Source organism: Lolium perenne, chromosome 7, assembly GCF_019359855.2.
Source record: "Lolium perenne isolate Kyuss_39 chromosome 7, Kyuss_2.0, whole genome shotgun sequence".
NCBI classification, from domain to species: Eukaryota; Viridiplantae; Streptophyta; class Magnoliopsida; order Poales; family Poaceae; genus Lolium; species Lolium perenne.
In genome coordinates, this window is record NC_067250.2 from 238,601,398 (window position 1) to 238,612,511 (window position 11,114).

Genomic DNA, 11,114 nt, shown 5'->3' on the forward strand with positions numbered 1-11,114 from the left:
GATATCAAAAGATATGCACCATCTCTTATGTGTATAAGTTTCTCTAAGTGAACAACATCATGGAGACGTTTATTCGCAAAGAAACATGCACACACAAGATAGGTATAAGAGAGATAGAGCAAGATATCCAAACAAGTATGCTCAAGGACTTATCTCATGTTAAGAATCTAAACCAAATATAAGAAATGAGATAACCCACTCCCAAAGAAAGCAAGGTTAGAATAAACCAAACCCTCAACACTTTTCATGATGGCACAAAAGTACCGAAAAGGAAAAGGTTTGTCTTCCAAGGTCAAAATCTTGAAACAAGGAAGTGTTCTAGCAAACATAGGAGAGCTCCCCCAAAATTAGTGCACCATTTAGAATTTTGCATTTGAATACAAAATGCACAAATGTGGGATTTGCTCAATCATGTTTGTCAAAACACCAACAAGGTTCAAGTGAAACAAGGAGATCCAAAAGAAGCAAGGAAGACAAATGGGAGTCTAACCCACAAGGACAAATTCTTGGCAAGAAATGAAGCAATTGAGCACAAGAGCCAAGTGTGAGGATGATCCGGAACAATACTACACAATTTATTACCAATTGTCAAAAGACAAGAGGTGTATAGGAAATATCCATATGTAGTTTGTGAGTATGTCCAAGATTATCTTCACAACAAGAGAGCAAATGGTAAAGTGGGATTTGTTTGAGCACACGTGTTACATAGGAACAAGATAATCTCTAATATCAACTCTATGTGACACAACCTCAAATGTTCACATTTTCTAGGATTGTAAAATGCACATGGCACAATACTCCCCCATAATGTGATAAAGACATTTTCCGTGCAAGAGGCAAATAAGAACCAAGTGAGATAATTAATGGACATTATAGGATTTTAATTCATCATGTCACACATTTTAGGATTGTGAAATGCACGGAGCATATCACTCCCCCAAAATGGGATAGACCATTAATTTCTCACATGAGCCAACAACTAAGATATGAATAAGATGCAATAGGCTCAACAAAGAACAATTGTACATGGTGTGCCACCCAACATAAAAAGAAACAAGATAAGCAAGTAGGAAGCACAACATACACAATCACATGCAAGGCACAAAACCAACACATGTAAAAGGGGAGCGAGTAACTTTCAATGTAAAGGAGTTGAGGACTCGTTACCGCAAGGAGGAGCATGGGTAAAGAATGAACGGAATAGTACTTGACTTGAGAAAGTGAAAATGATGAAGATCCCCTAAGTCTTCATGAGCTAGTCAAGCCTCCATGCTCTCCACTTGTACCTATTGATCAAGTTTTGGCTTGTTGGTCCCCAACAAAGTTGGGTCCTAAGAAGTTAGTCACAATAGGCTTGGCAACCTAAATGGTTCTTCTTGCGAAACCACTTTGAGTGCCAACATATTTGGCAAACACATTGCCAACCTTATCCTTATGTAGAGAGTAAGCACCATCGATCAAGATAGGGTTGGATGAGTTACCACTTGTGCAAAAGGAGGAGATGTGGCCCTTCTCACGGCATATGTAACATCTTCTTCTCCTCCCCTTCTTCTCACTTAATTTCTCCGCAACGGGAGCCTTGGCTTGATCCTTCTCGGGTAGCGGCCCTTCTTCACGTTGAGGTAGACCTTGAGCTTGGCCTTGAGGTAGACCATGAGCTCCATCTTGAGGCCGCTTCCCTTGTTTCTTCTCGCCAAGTGGCTTCTTCTTCAAGGGGCACAATCTAACATGATGCCCTTCAATCTTGCACTTGAAGCACACAATCTTGGCGGGGTCCTTCACATGCCCTTGGCCCTTCTTCCGCTTGTGCGAGGTGGACTTGTTCTTGTTGTTGGAGTTGAATCCAAGTCCACTCTTGTCATTTGGGAATTGCTTCCCCTCATGACCCTTTACCAAGTCCTTCTTAAAAGAAGAGACTTGGGCCTCGAGCTCTTCGATTTCCCCTACATGGTTAGTAACAACACAAGTACTAGAGGAAGTGGAAGCTTTATTGTTAGAGCAACAAGGCAAGGTATGTAATTCACCACAAGATATAGCAATTGCATGGGTGGGTGATTTACTAGCACTAGTACAAGGAATTGTAGAACAAGGCATAGAAGGTAGTTCACCACAAGATAAGTCAATAGCATGAATGGGTGAACTAAAAGCACTAGCACATGGCAAAATAGCATTTTGAGAGGTAGTGCTAGTACTCACATGAGGCACATAAGATTTTACCTTTGGCATGATAGCCTCATGAGCTAACTTTAGCAAATCATGAGAGACTAGAAGATCATCATGGGAGCTAGAAAGCTTTCCATGACTTTCTTCCAATTTCTCATAATTGCTTGTTAGCAAAGCAAGTTGAGCCCTTAGCTCAACATTCTCCTTCAAGATGGAAGCTTCACAAGAGGTAGAGTTAGTAGCACAAGCATTATCAATTATAGCACAAGGAGAAGGCAACTTAGCAAGCTCTATTTGGTTGAGAGCCTCAAATCGCTCAAGTGACTTGGTGAGAAACTCACAATCCTCAAGGAGTTTACCATGAACAATTACTAGCTCATCATATTTAATTTGTAAATCATGTGCCACCTCTAAAGCTCTATCACGAGATTCCTTTACCCTACGTATCTTTAGAGCAAAGTTCTCTTCAAGAGTTTCATTGGTGGTTTCTTGTTCTTTAAGAGCTTTACCAAGTTTTATAATCTCGTGTCCATACTCGCGCTCATGCTCTTCCTTTTTCTCAATAAGTTTTGTGCTCTTAATGGCAAAATTGAAGATTTTCATGAAGTTAGAGCGAGCAAGTTTTTTCTTAGGAAGAGCATGATAAACCGACTTTCCCAACTTGTTTAAGGAAGCAACATTAAGTCCTTCCATATCATCATCCTCATCATCACTAGATAGATAGGGTTCCAAGGAAGGAGATACCTTAGAAGCCTTAGCCATAAGGCAAGTGTAGGAACCGTGCAATGATGAAGAAGATGAATTCCTTGAAGCTCCATCCAATATCTTATCTTGGCCCATAGTATCTTTGGTTTCCTCTACATTGTTAGCACAAATACTAGAGGAGAGCAAAGTATCTTCATTATGGCAACAAGACAAGAGAAGCATATCATCATGGGATGAAGATATGCAAGGACTATCAACACTAGCATGTAAATCATTTATAGTGCTACAAGTGTTAAAGTCCAAAGATGAGACATTGCAATGGGATAGAGATGAAGAATCATCAAGGAGCGCTCACCATCAACAATGCAATGTTCATCACCACTCACCATACCATTACCTTGTGTCTTACCACACGTTGGTGAAGTGGAAGGAGCGTGATCATCCTCAATGGTCTTGGATCCACCATATGTATCTTGAAGATTTGTCCAAACCTCATGAGCACTCCGGAAAGGCGCAATGGAGGAAATCACTACATGACTCACAACACGGCAAAGGACTTTAGTAGCTTGAGCATCTAGATAAGAGTTTTTCTTCTCCTCAAAAGTTGGATTTTGTGGATCCTTGGGAGGAGAAAAACCCATATCAAGAATTCGCTCCACATGTGGGTGCATGTCCCTAAAATAATCAAGCATGTAGAATTTCCAAGCATCATAATTAGTGCCATCAAATGTAAAGGGAGAAAAGTGCACTAATCCTCTAGCCGACGTCATACTCTCTAGGCGGTGAAGCCCAACAAGATAAGAGAGCCCTAGCTCTGATACCAATTGAATGTTCGAGGACGTCGCCTAGAGGGGGGGTGAATAGGCGGTGTGGCAAGTTTTAGCCTTTTCCAATTTTAGCGCAACGGAAGGTAAATGTGATAGCTTTGGCAAAGGTGATGTTCCTACAATGATACTAGGACATGTGCAACAAGTAAAGGAATCAACAAGATAGTAAGAGTAAGGTGCGAGATAACCGGAGGACGCGGAGGCGAGTCGAGGTTTGTTTACCGCAGTTCCTTCCACAACAGGAAGTACGTCTGCGTTGAGGAGGTGCTAGTCTCACACAAGAGACTAGACGGCCACACCACGAAGGAAGGCCTCACCTTCTTCCTCGAGAGAGCTCCACGGAGGTGCTCTCCCTCTTCCACTAAGGCACCGGTCGAGGCGGTGATTCCTTCACAAGGTTGGGGCGAGCTCCACACACACAAGGATGCTCCCAACACCCTATGGAGCTAGTACATCACCAAGCTAGCCTCCATAGCTGCACATCTCCAATGCTCCACCATAGGAACCCATCCAATGCTCCACACAAGGAACCCTTCCAATGCTCCACCAAAGGAACGCTACCAATGCCCCACGGAGGAACCCGTCCAATGCCCCACAAAGGAACCCTTCCAATGCTCCACAAGAGGAACTCTTCCAATGCTCCACTAAGGAACCCTATCACCAAGATCCACTAAGGAAGAACACACACACCCTACGAGATCGGAACCCCGGAGAGAGCACAACCCATGCACCTAATGCAATGGCTAAGAACACCACTAGGATGCCCAAGTTCTTCTCTCCCAAATTCCAACAAAGCTAGAAGAAGCAATTGGGGGAATAAGGGAGGAAGAACAAAGGAGGAGAAACACCAAGAAACTCCAAGATCTAGATCTAGCAAGATCCTCTCACTTAGAGGAGGATTCAATTGGTGAAGCTCTAGATCTAGATCTCCTCTCTCCTTTCCCCCAAAAATATGCAACTAATAGTGGGGGGGATCAAGAGGAGGAAGAACAAAGGAGGAGAAACACCAAGAAACTCCAAGATCTAGATCTAGCAAGATCCTCTCATTTAGAGGAGGATTCAATTGGTAAAGCTCTAGATCTAGATCTCCTCTCTCCTTTCCCCAAAAAATATGCAACAAATAGTGGGGGGATCAAGAGGAGGAAGAAAGAACCCAAGGTCAACAATGGAGGAGAGAGAGTGGAGGTGCAGGGTTGGTTGGGTCGGAGGTGGAAGAGAGATATATATAGGGGACCCAGAAATATAGCTGTTGGGGCTGAAAAACGGTCAGATCCGCGCCCAAAGCGGTACTACCGCTTGTCGAAGCGGTACTACCGCTCGCGCGCGAACTGCGCAGAAAACGGTCAGAAATAGGCCCAAATCGGCCCAAAGCGGTACCACAAGCGGTACTACCGGGTCGGTACCGGGTCAATACCGGACCAGATGCATTGTCTCGCAGAGACCAAACCGGTACCTGACCGGTACCTGACCGGTACTACCGCCCGTCCCCTTTTTTCTTTAAATACGAAAACGGCAATATCTCGGGCTTGGAAACTCCGATTGAGGTGAAACCAATTTTACCGGAAAGAGGACGACGAGAGCTACCACTACACAAGGTGAAAACATGCAAAAGAGTGAGTGATGATTTTCTCATGGTCATAGAGGTGTAACCTCTCAATATGGTATATCGGGAAAATCATCACCCTTGCACATGCAACATGCAATGCATCCGGAATCCGTTTCCGATGAGCTAGAGCTTGTCATGAGAATGAACACAAGCTCTAACTCATATCATGGATAAGAACCAAGAAGAACTAAGAAACATGCAAAAGAGTGAGTGATGATTTTCTCATGGTCATAGAGGTGTAACCTCTCAATATGGTATATCGGGAAAATCATCACCCTTGCACATGCAACATGCAATGCATCCGGAATCCGTTTCCGATGAGATAGAGCTTGTCATGAGAATGAACACAAGCTCTAACTCATCTCATGGATATAAGAAACACGATGCAATGCATGCTAGGTTTGAGCTCTCTCCGATGATGCGACTCACTATCCTATCGAGCACAAACCTAGTCCTTGCGCGTTCTTCTTGAGTCGGCAAGCTCCGTCTTCATACTCTTCATGATTGTCCATGCCACCGTCTTCCTTCAACTTACACGCCACCGTCTTCTTTCATCTTGTACGCACGCCACCGTCGTCATCCATCTTCTACCCCGTCTTCTCTATTCATCTTCTACGCCGTCTTCTCTCTTCATCTTCAACACGGTCTTTGTCTCTCTTCGGCACCATCTTCATCATTGTACTCCGTCTTCTCCATCTTACAACCTTGAGTCCAACACATAGCTATGGACTTGACCTAAGATCAATTCTCAATGCAACCGTTAGTCCATAGGGATTGTCATCAATTACCAAAACCACACATGGGGTAAAGGACTTGTTCTTACACCTTTCTAAATAGAACACAAACCCTAACCAAATTATAAAAACCATTAAGAAGCGAAGCCTTTTCGCCAACAAGAGCCGAGATCCACCATGCCTCCATGGCGCTAAGACCACATGAGGCGAGGCAGAACGGTGGCGGCACCAATGAGTTTAAGTTTTACTAAATCTATAGGAAAATATGCTCACTACAACCTTAGATATATATATATAGTTCGGCAAGATAAATCTAATAAAACTACTTTGATGGGGTGATGTTGATATATTTCTACAAAGAAATGACTTAAGACAAAATTGGAACACCAATTAGTTTAGAACGGAGGGACTAGGTGTTTGTGTCAGATTTTGAGGTCCCCAAAGTTCTCAAGAAAATTATAAAAAATTACATGTTTTTTTGTTTGACATGGAATGCGTTGTAGGAGTAATGTGCAATATGTTTACCGAAAATACTTTTGTACTTACACGCATAGGTGTGGGTGGTTCTGTCACCTTCTGTTTTGCTTTAAGTTTCGGATAAAAGGAGAAGAGAGAACTACTTTTCTATCTACCACAGTGAGCGGGAACCTCAGGGAATAAATCGATGGTCTAGAACACACCTACACTCATGTGTGTGTGAACAAAATCCATTCGATATGTTCACTTACGAACTTGCATAATAATTTGTTTCATACATGAAGAAAAAACTTTAATTGCCTATTAGCAAATTCAGTAGCGGCAGCATCATGCACAAACTTAATTGTGTCTGATTTTGAGGCACCTCAAAGTTCTCAAGAAAATTATAAAAGTATTCATGTTTTTTGTTTGACATGGAATGCGGAATATTTCAAGGGGGAGCATCTGTCTCTGCATCAACCGATGTATATGGCCTATTTATGTTGTTATTGTTTGTTCGGTTCACAAAAAATTACAGCTGACAAATCATATAAGCTCGATACATGTATCAACCGAAGACAAAAAAAAAATATCAAAGCATCAACATGTGATTCTCGTGCAACCGTTTGTAAACGGCCTCACCCAATATCCATGGTCTAGCGCTTCTGTACAGATTAGTGGAGGATAAAAAGTGCAACATACCAACCTACAAACTTGTATAAAAAAAATTGTGTCATTATGAAAGAAAAAAAGTCCAAGACATTGGAAGGAGTTTTTTTGTTATAGGAGTTAATGGTGCCTTGGACATCCTGCATTTTTCCTGAAAAAATGTATATCTTGGAAAATAAACCTCCACATGGTTTACTTCAAAATTTTGGCACCGCGTATGTCTATTAGCAAATTCAGCACCTACAGCTTCATGGATGAAATCAATTGTATCCTGCTGCATCCTCAATTTGCTCAAAAAACATGTTTGTAAACAAGGATAAACAGTGAACGGTACCGGTCTAGCAAGAAAGATTAGATAATAACTATTGTTCGACAAGGCGACGCCTAGGCAACACTTAAGCACGCTTAGACACTAGGTGATGGATAAACGCCTCGTCTAGGTCATAAGCGGAAGCCTAGGTGGGGCAACTAAAAAATTGTCTTTCTCAATAAAAAAATCATGACATACTTTACTAATGAGCTATATGAGTATTATTCTAAGGGTAGTTATTAGAAATTTACACATTTACATGCTTTAAAACTAATGCATATTCATATATAATAACATATATATACACTCGCCTAGGGCGCTTAAGCATCGCCTCGGCACTTGGCGAATACCAACCATCTCACTTACGTCTAGCGTTTTTCTCAACCTTAATAATAACCAAACAAAGGAAAACACAAGTAGTTCAATCTGGTACTAGTATAATTTCCGGACCAAATCCATCGCGTGCTATGCTTACAGTACTTCGGCCCGACGAGCCCCCCGAACGACGTTTTTTCCATCCGGACGGCGTAATTCGGCCCAGTCGCGCCCCCGGTTCCTCGTTTTCGTCCGGATTTGGGCCTAAATTCATCCGGCGATCCCACGCCATCACCGGCCCCCCGGGGAGCGCTCGGGGAGTCCGGACGAAACGAAAGCGCGGGAAATAACGAGGAAACTTTCCGCGCGTCTGGTGGCCCCAACTTGTCGGCGGGAGAAACCGATCGTCGTCCTCATCGCATCGTCTTCCGCGCGTTGTAAAAGCCTGCCGCCGGTCTGCATTCGCCGGCCACGCGGCGAGTTAATGTCGTCGTCTTCCGCGCACGCATCGTCTTCCGCGCGCAGTAAAGGCTGCCGCCGGTCAGCTCGCCGCGGACGCGTCGCATTCCACGCGGCATTAATCCCCCGCGCCAGCCGCGCCTATATACGCCGCTCCGCTCGCCGCGAGGCGTACCCCGTGCTCCACTCTCCCTCCACTCTCCCTCTACTCTCCCGATGGCGTTCTACGACGACGACGGCGCAGCCAACAACGGCTTCCCCCGCCGGTCGCTCCACGCGTGGGAGGGGCACCTCCTCCACCAGGCGGGGTACCCCTGCCCGCCGGACACGAGGCCTCCCGGCGGCGGGTGGTGGCTCAGTGCTGGCGGCGTACCAATCCCGCCGCCGCCTCGGGGCCACGCCCTCGACGTCGCCATCGAGGAGGCGCGGATGACCATGACGGACGAGGAGCGCGCCGACCCGCGCCACCACCCCGACAACTACACGCGGTGGAACTCCTACTTCCTCCAGCGGTGGGAGCGGGAGCTGGCGGCCTACGACGGCCCGCCGCCTCCGCCTCCGCGCAACAACGCCGCGGGCCGCCGACGCTGGTGGAGCGCGCCGGGCCGGACACTCGAGGCCGTCCTCGAGCACATCGAGGGCGGAAACTTCCCAGTGCTCACGATGCCCCCTGCATCGAGGGCATCGGCGAGCCGCCGCCGGGGAAACGTCTGGCAGCCACGGCGCATGGCTGCCAGCTCGTCGTCTTCCGGATCGGCGCCGAGGTCATCCTTGGCACCAGTGAAGAAGGAGGCGACGTCGCCTTCGACGCCGGCGCGCGTCAAGAAGGAGCCGGCGTCTCCGCCGCCGACCAGAGGGCGCAGCAGCGGCGCCCTCGTCATCCGCGACCAACCCTCGCAGCCTGGGCGGAAGAGGAAGGCGGCGAAGAAGGAGGACGCCGCGGCCGCCACCAACGCCGCCGCAAACAGGCTCGCCGAGGAGGAGGCGAAGCGGGCGGAGGACGTTGCCGTGGCGGAGGCGATCCCCAGGTCGCTCAACGACCTGGTGCCCGCCGACAAGGCCCTCCTCGAGGACGCCGCCCTGGCGTGGTCGAGGCGCGAATGGGAGCGCGAGGAGGCGGAGCAAAGCAGCCGGCGGCGGCTGCTGGACCTGGCCGCCGCACGCCAACTCGCCGCCCGCGCCGCTCCAACCGCCGCCGACGACGTCGCGCGCTACCGCCGTCCTGCGACACCTCCATCCGGCGTCGCTGTCCCCTTCGTCGACCTCGAGTCCTCCGACGACGAATGGTACAAGCCATCCCCGGGGTGGGGAGACGCCGGCCAGGGCAGCAGCAGCCAGGCCGCGCCGCCGAAGGTCGAGGACGACGGCTCCGACGACGACGGCGGCGACTACACGGTGTTCTACCGCCATTTCGGCATGTAGAGCGCCGTGTTTTAAAATTAGCATTTGAATTCCCCTAGCCGAATTCGAAATATAGTCGAATTCGGCCTCTATGTATGAACTCCGCCCGTTATATAATAAATATCATTAAATTTAGTCTATATTCGCCCATTTTTAGCCGTAGTTTGTCAAGTTTCCGTTTTTCAAATTCGCATCGTCGTCTTCGCCTGGGCACGCGGCTGGGAAACTACTCCTCCCCACGCCGAATCTTCCTCCAATCCGGACGAAAATTTCGCCGGATTTGGGCGTGGGGAGCGCCAACGAGTGGGGATGCTCTAATTGCCTGTGTACATCGCCGGACTAGTTATCCAGTAAGTCAGGTGGGTGGAACCAGGACATGTCTGGCGGCTGGCGCCCTCATTAACCTCGGGATGAAAACACTATTTGGACGGAATTTTCAGATTGTACAATCTATATCTATACCTAATAATAAAGGAGCTAACGTTTCCTTGGTTTGGTCTGTCAAAGTGCGCTTTCGTCCAACGCGAAAGGCGCCTTCGTCCGTGGTTTCGTCTGTCATATTATGCTTTCGTCCGTCCGAAAAGATGCCTTCGCCTTCGTAGGTCTCCCTGCCGTGCCGCAGTGTTTGGAGTAAACCGTGTCCTACTCGAACTGAGTCGGCAGTGTCTTACTCGAACTGATTAGGCTTCATGAGTATAAACATACAGGCCACGTGTTCCAGACAATAGAGGCAAGTTTGTTTTTCGTCTCCACGATGCTAGACGGCAAAATTAGCAGCAGAAGCATCGGAGCCGAGGTCCTCCATCAAGAGGATCAGCGTCAGCGCTGATTGAGAAGGCGCGGGAGGGGGTGGTTCGTGCGTCGATGAGTGCGCCGACTTTGGCTGCCTTGAGGACTTCTCGGTCTCTGCGGCAAACAGCCGATTTCGGTGCATGGGAAGGGCAGCAGATCTCCTTGGTCTTTCCGTTTCCAAAGGCTCACAAAGGTCTACTGCTAGCTATATGTATGTTTCTTCCAGAACGATCAACTGAAATCGTTTGCATCAACCAAGTGGTGCTACGATTGATCTGGTTCATCATGGCTCCACAGTCCACCTACGTGCAGGGCTAATATGTCATCGCTGGTTGCCAGTTTAACTGCGTTTGTGTGTTCAGATAATCTCTCTATGTTCAGATATTATTATATTTCATTTTTTTTTTACACAAAGGTAAAAGATTTACCTTATCTACTAATTAAGAATAAGATGCCCAGTTTTTAAGGGAAACCGGGCAAAACCCGATATAGACATGGCCAAGCCCACCCAACAACAACTCCATAGAGCCATGCCCACCCTCATCAACGACACATCAGATACCACAAAAGAATGCCAATCACACAAACACAACCAACGGTGAACCGCTCCACCAAACTAGCAAAACACCCACCATTGTTGAAGAGAAGAAGCCACATCTGCTATGGGAGGAGTAGAC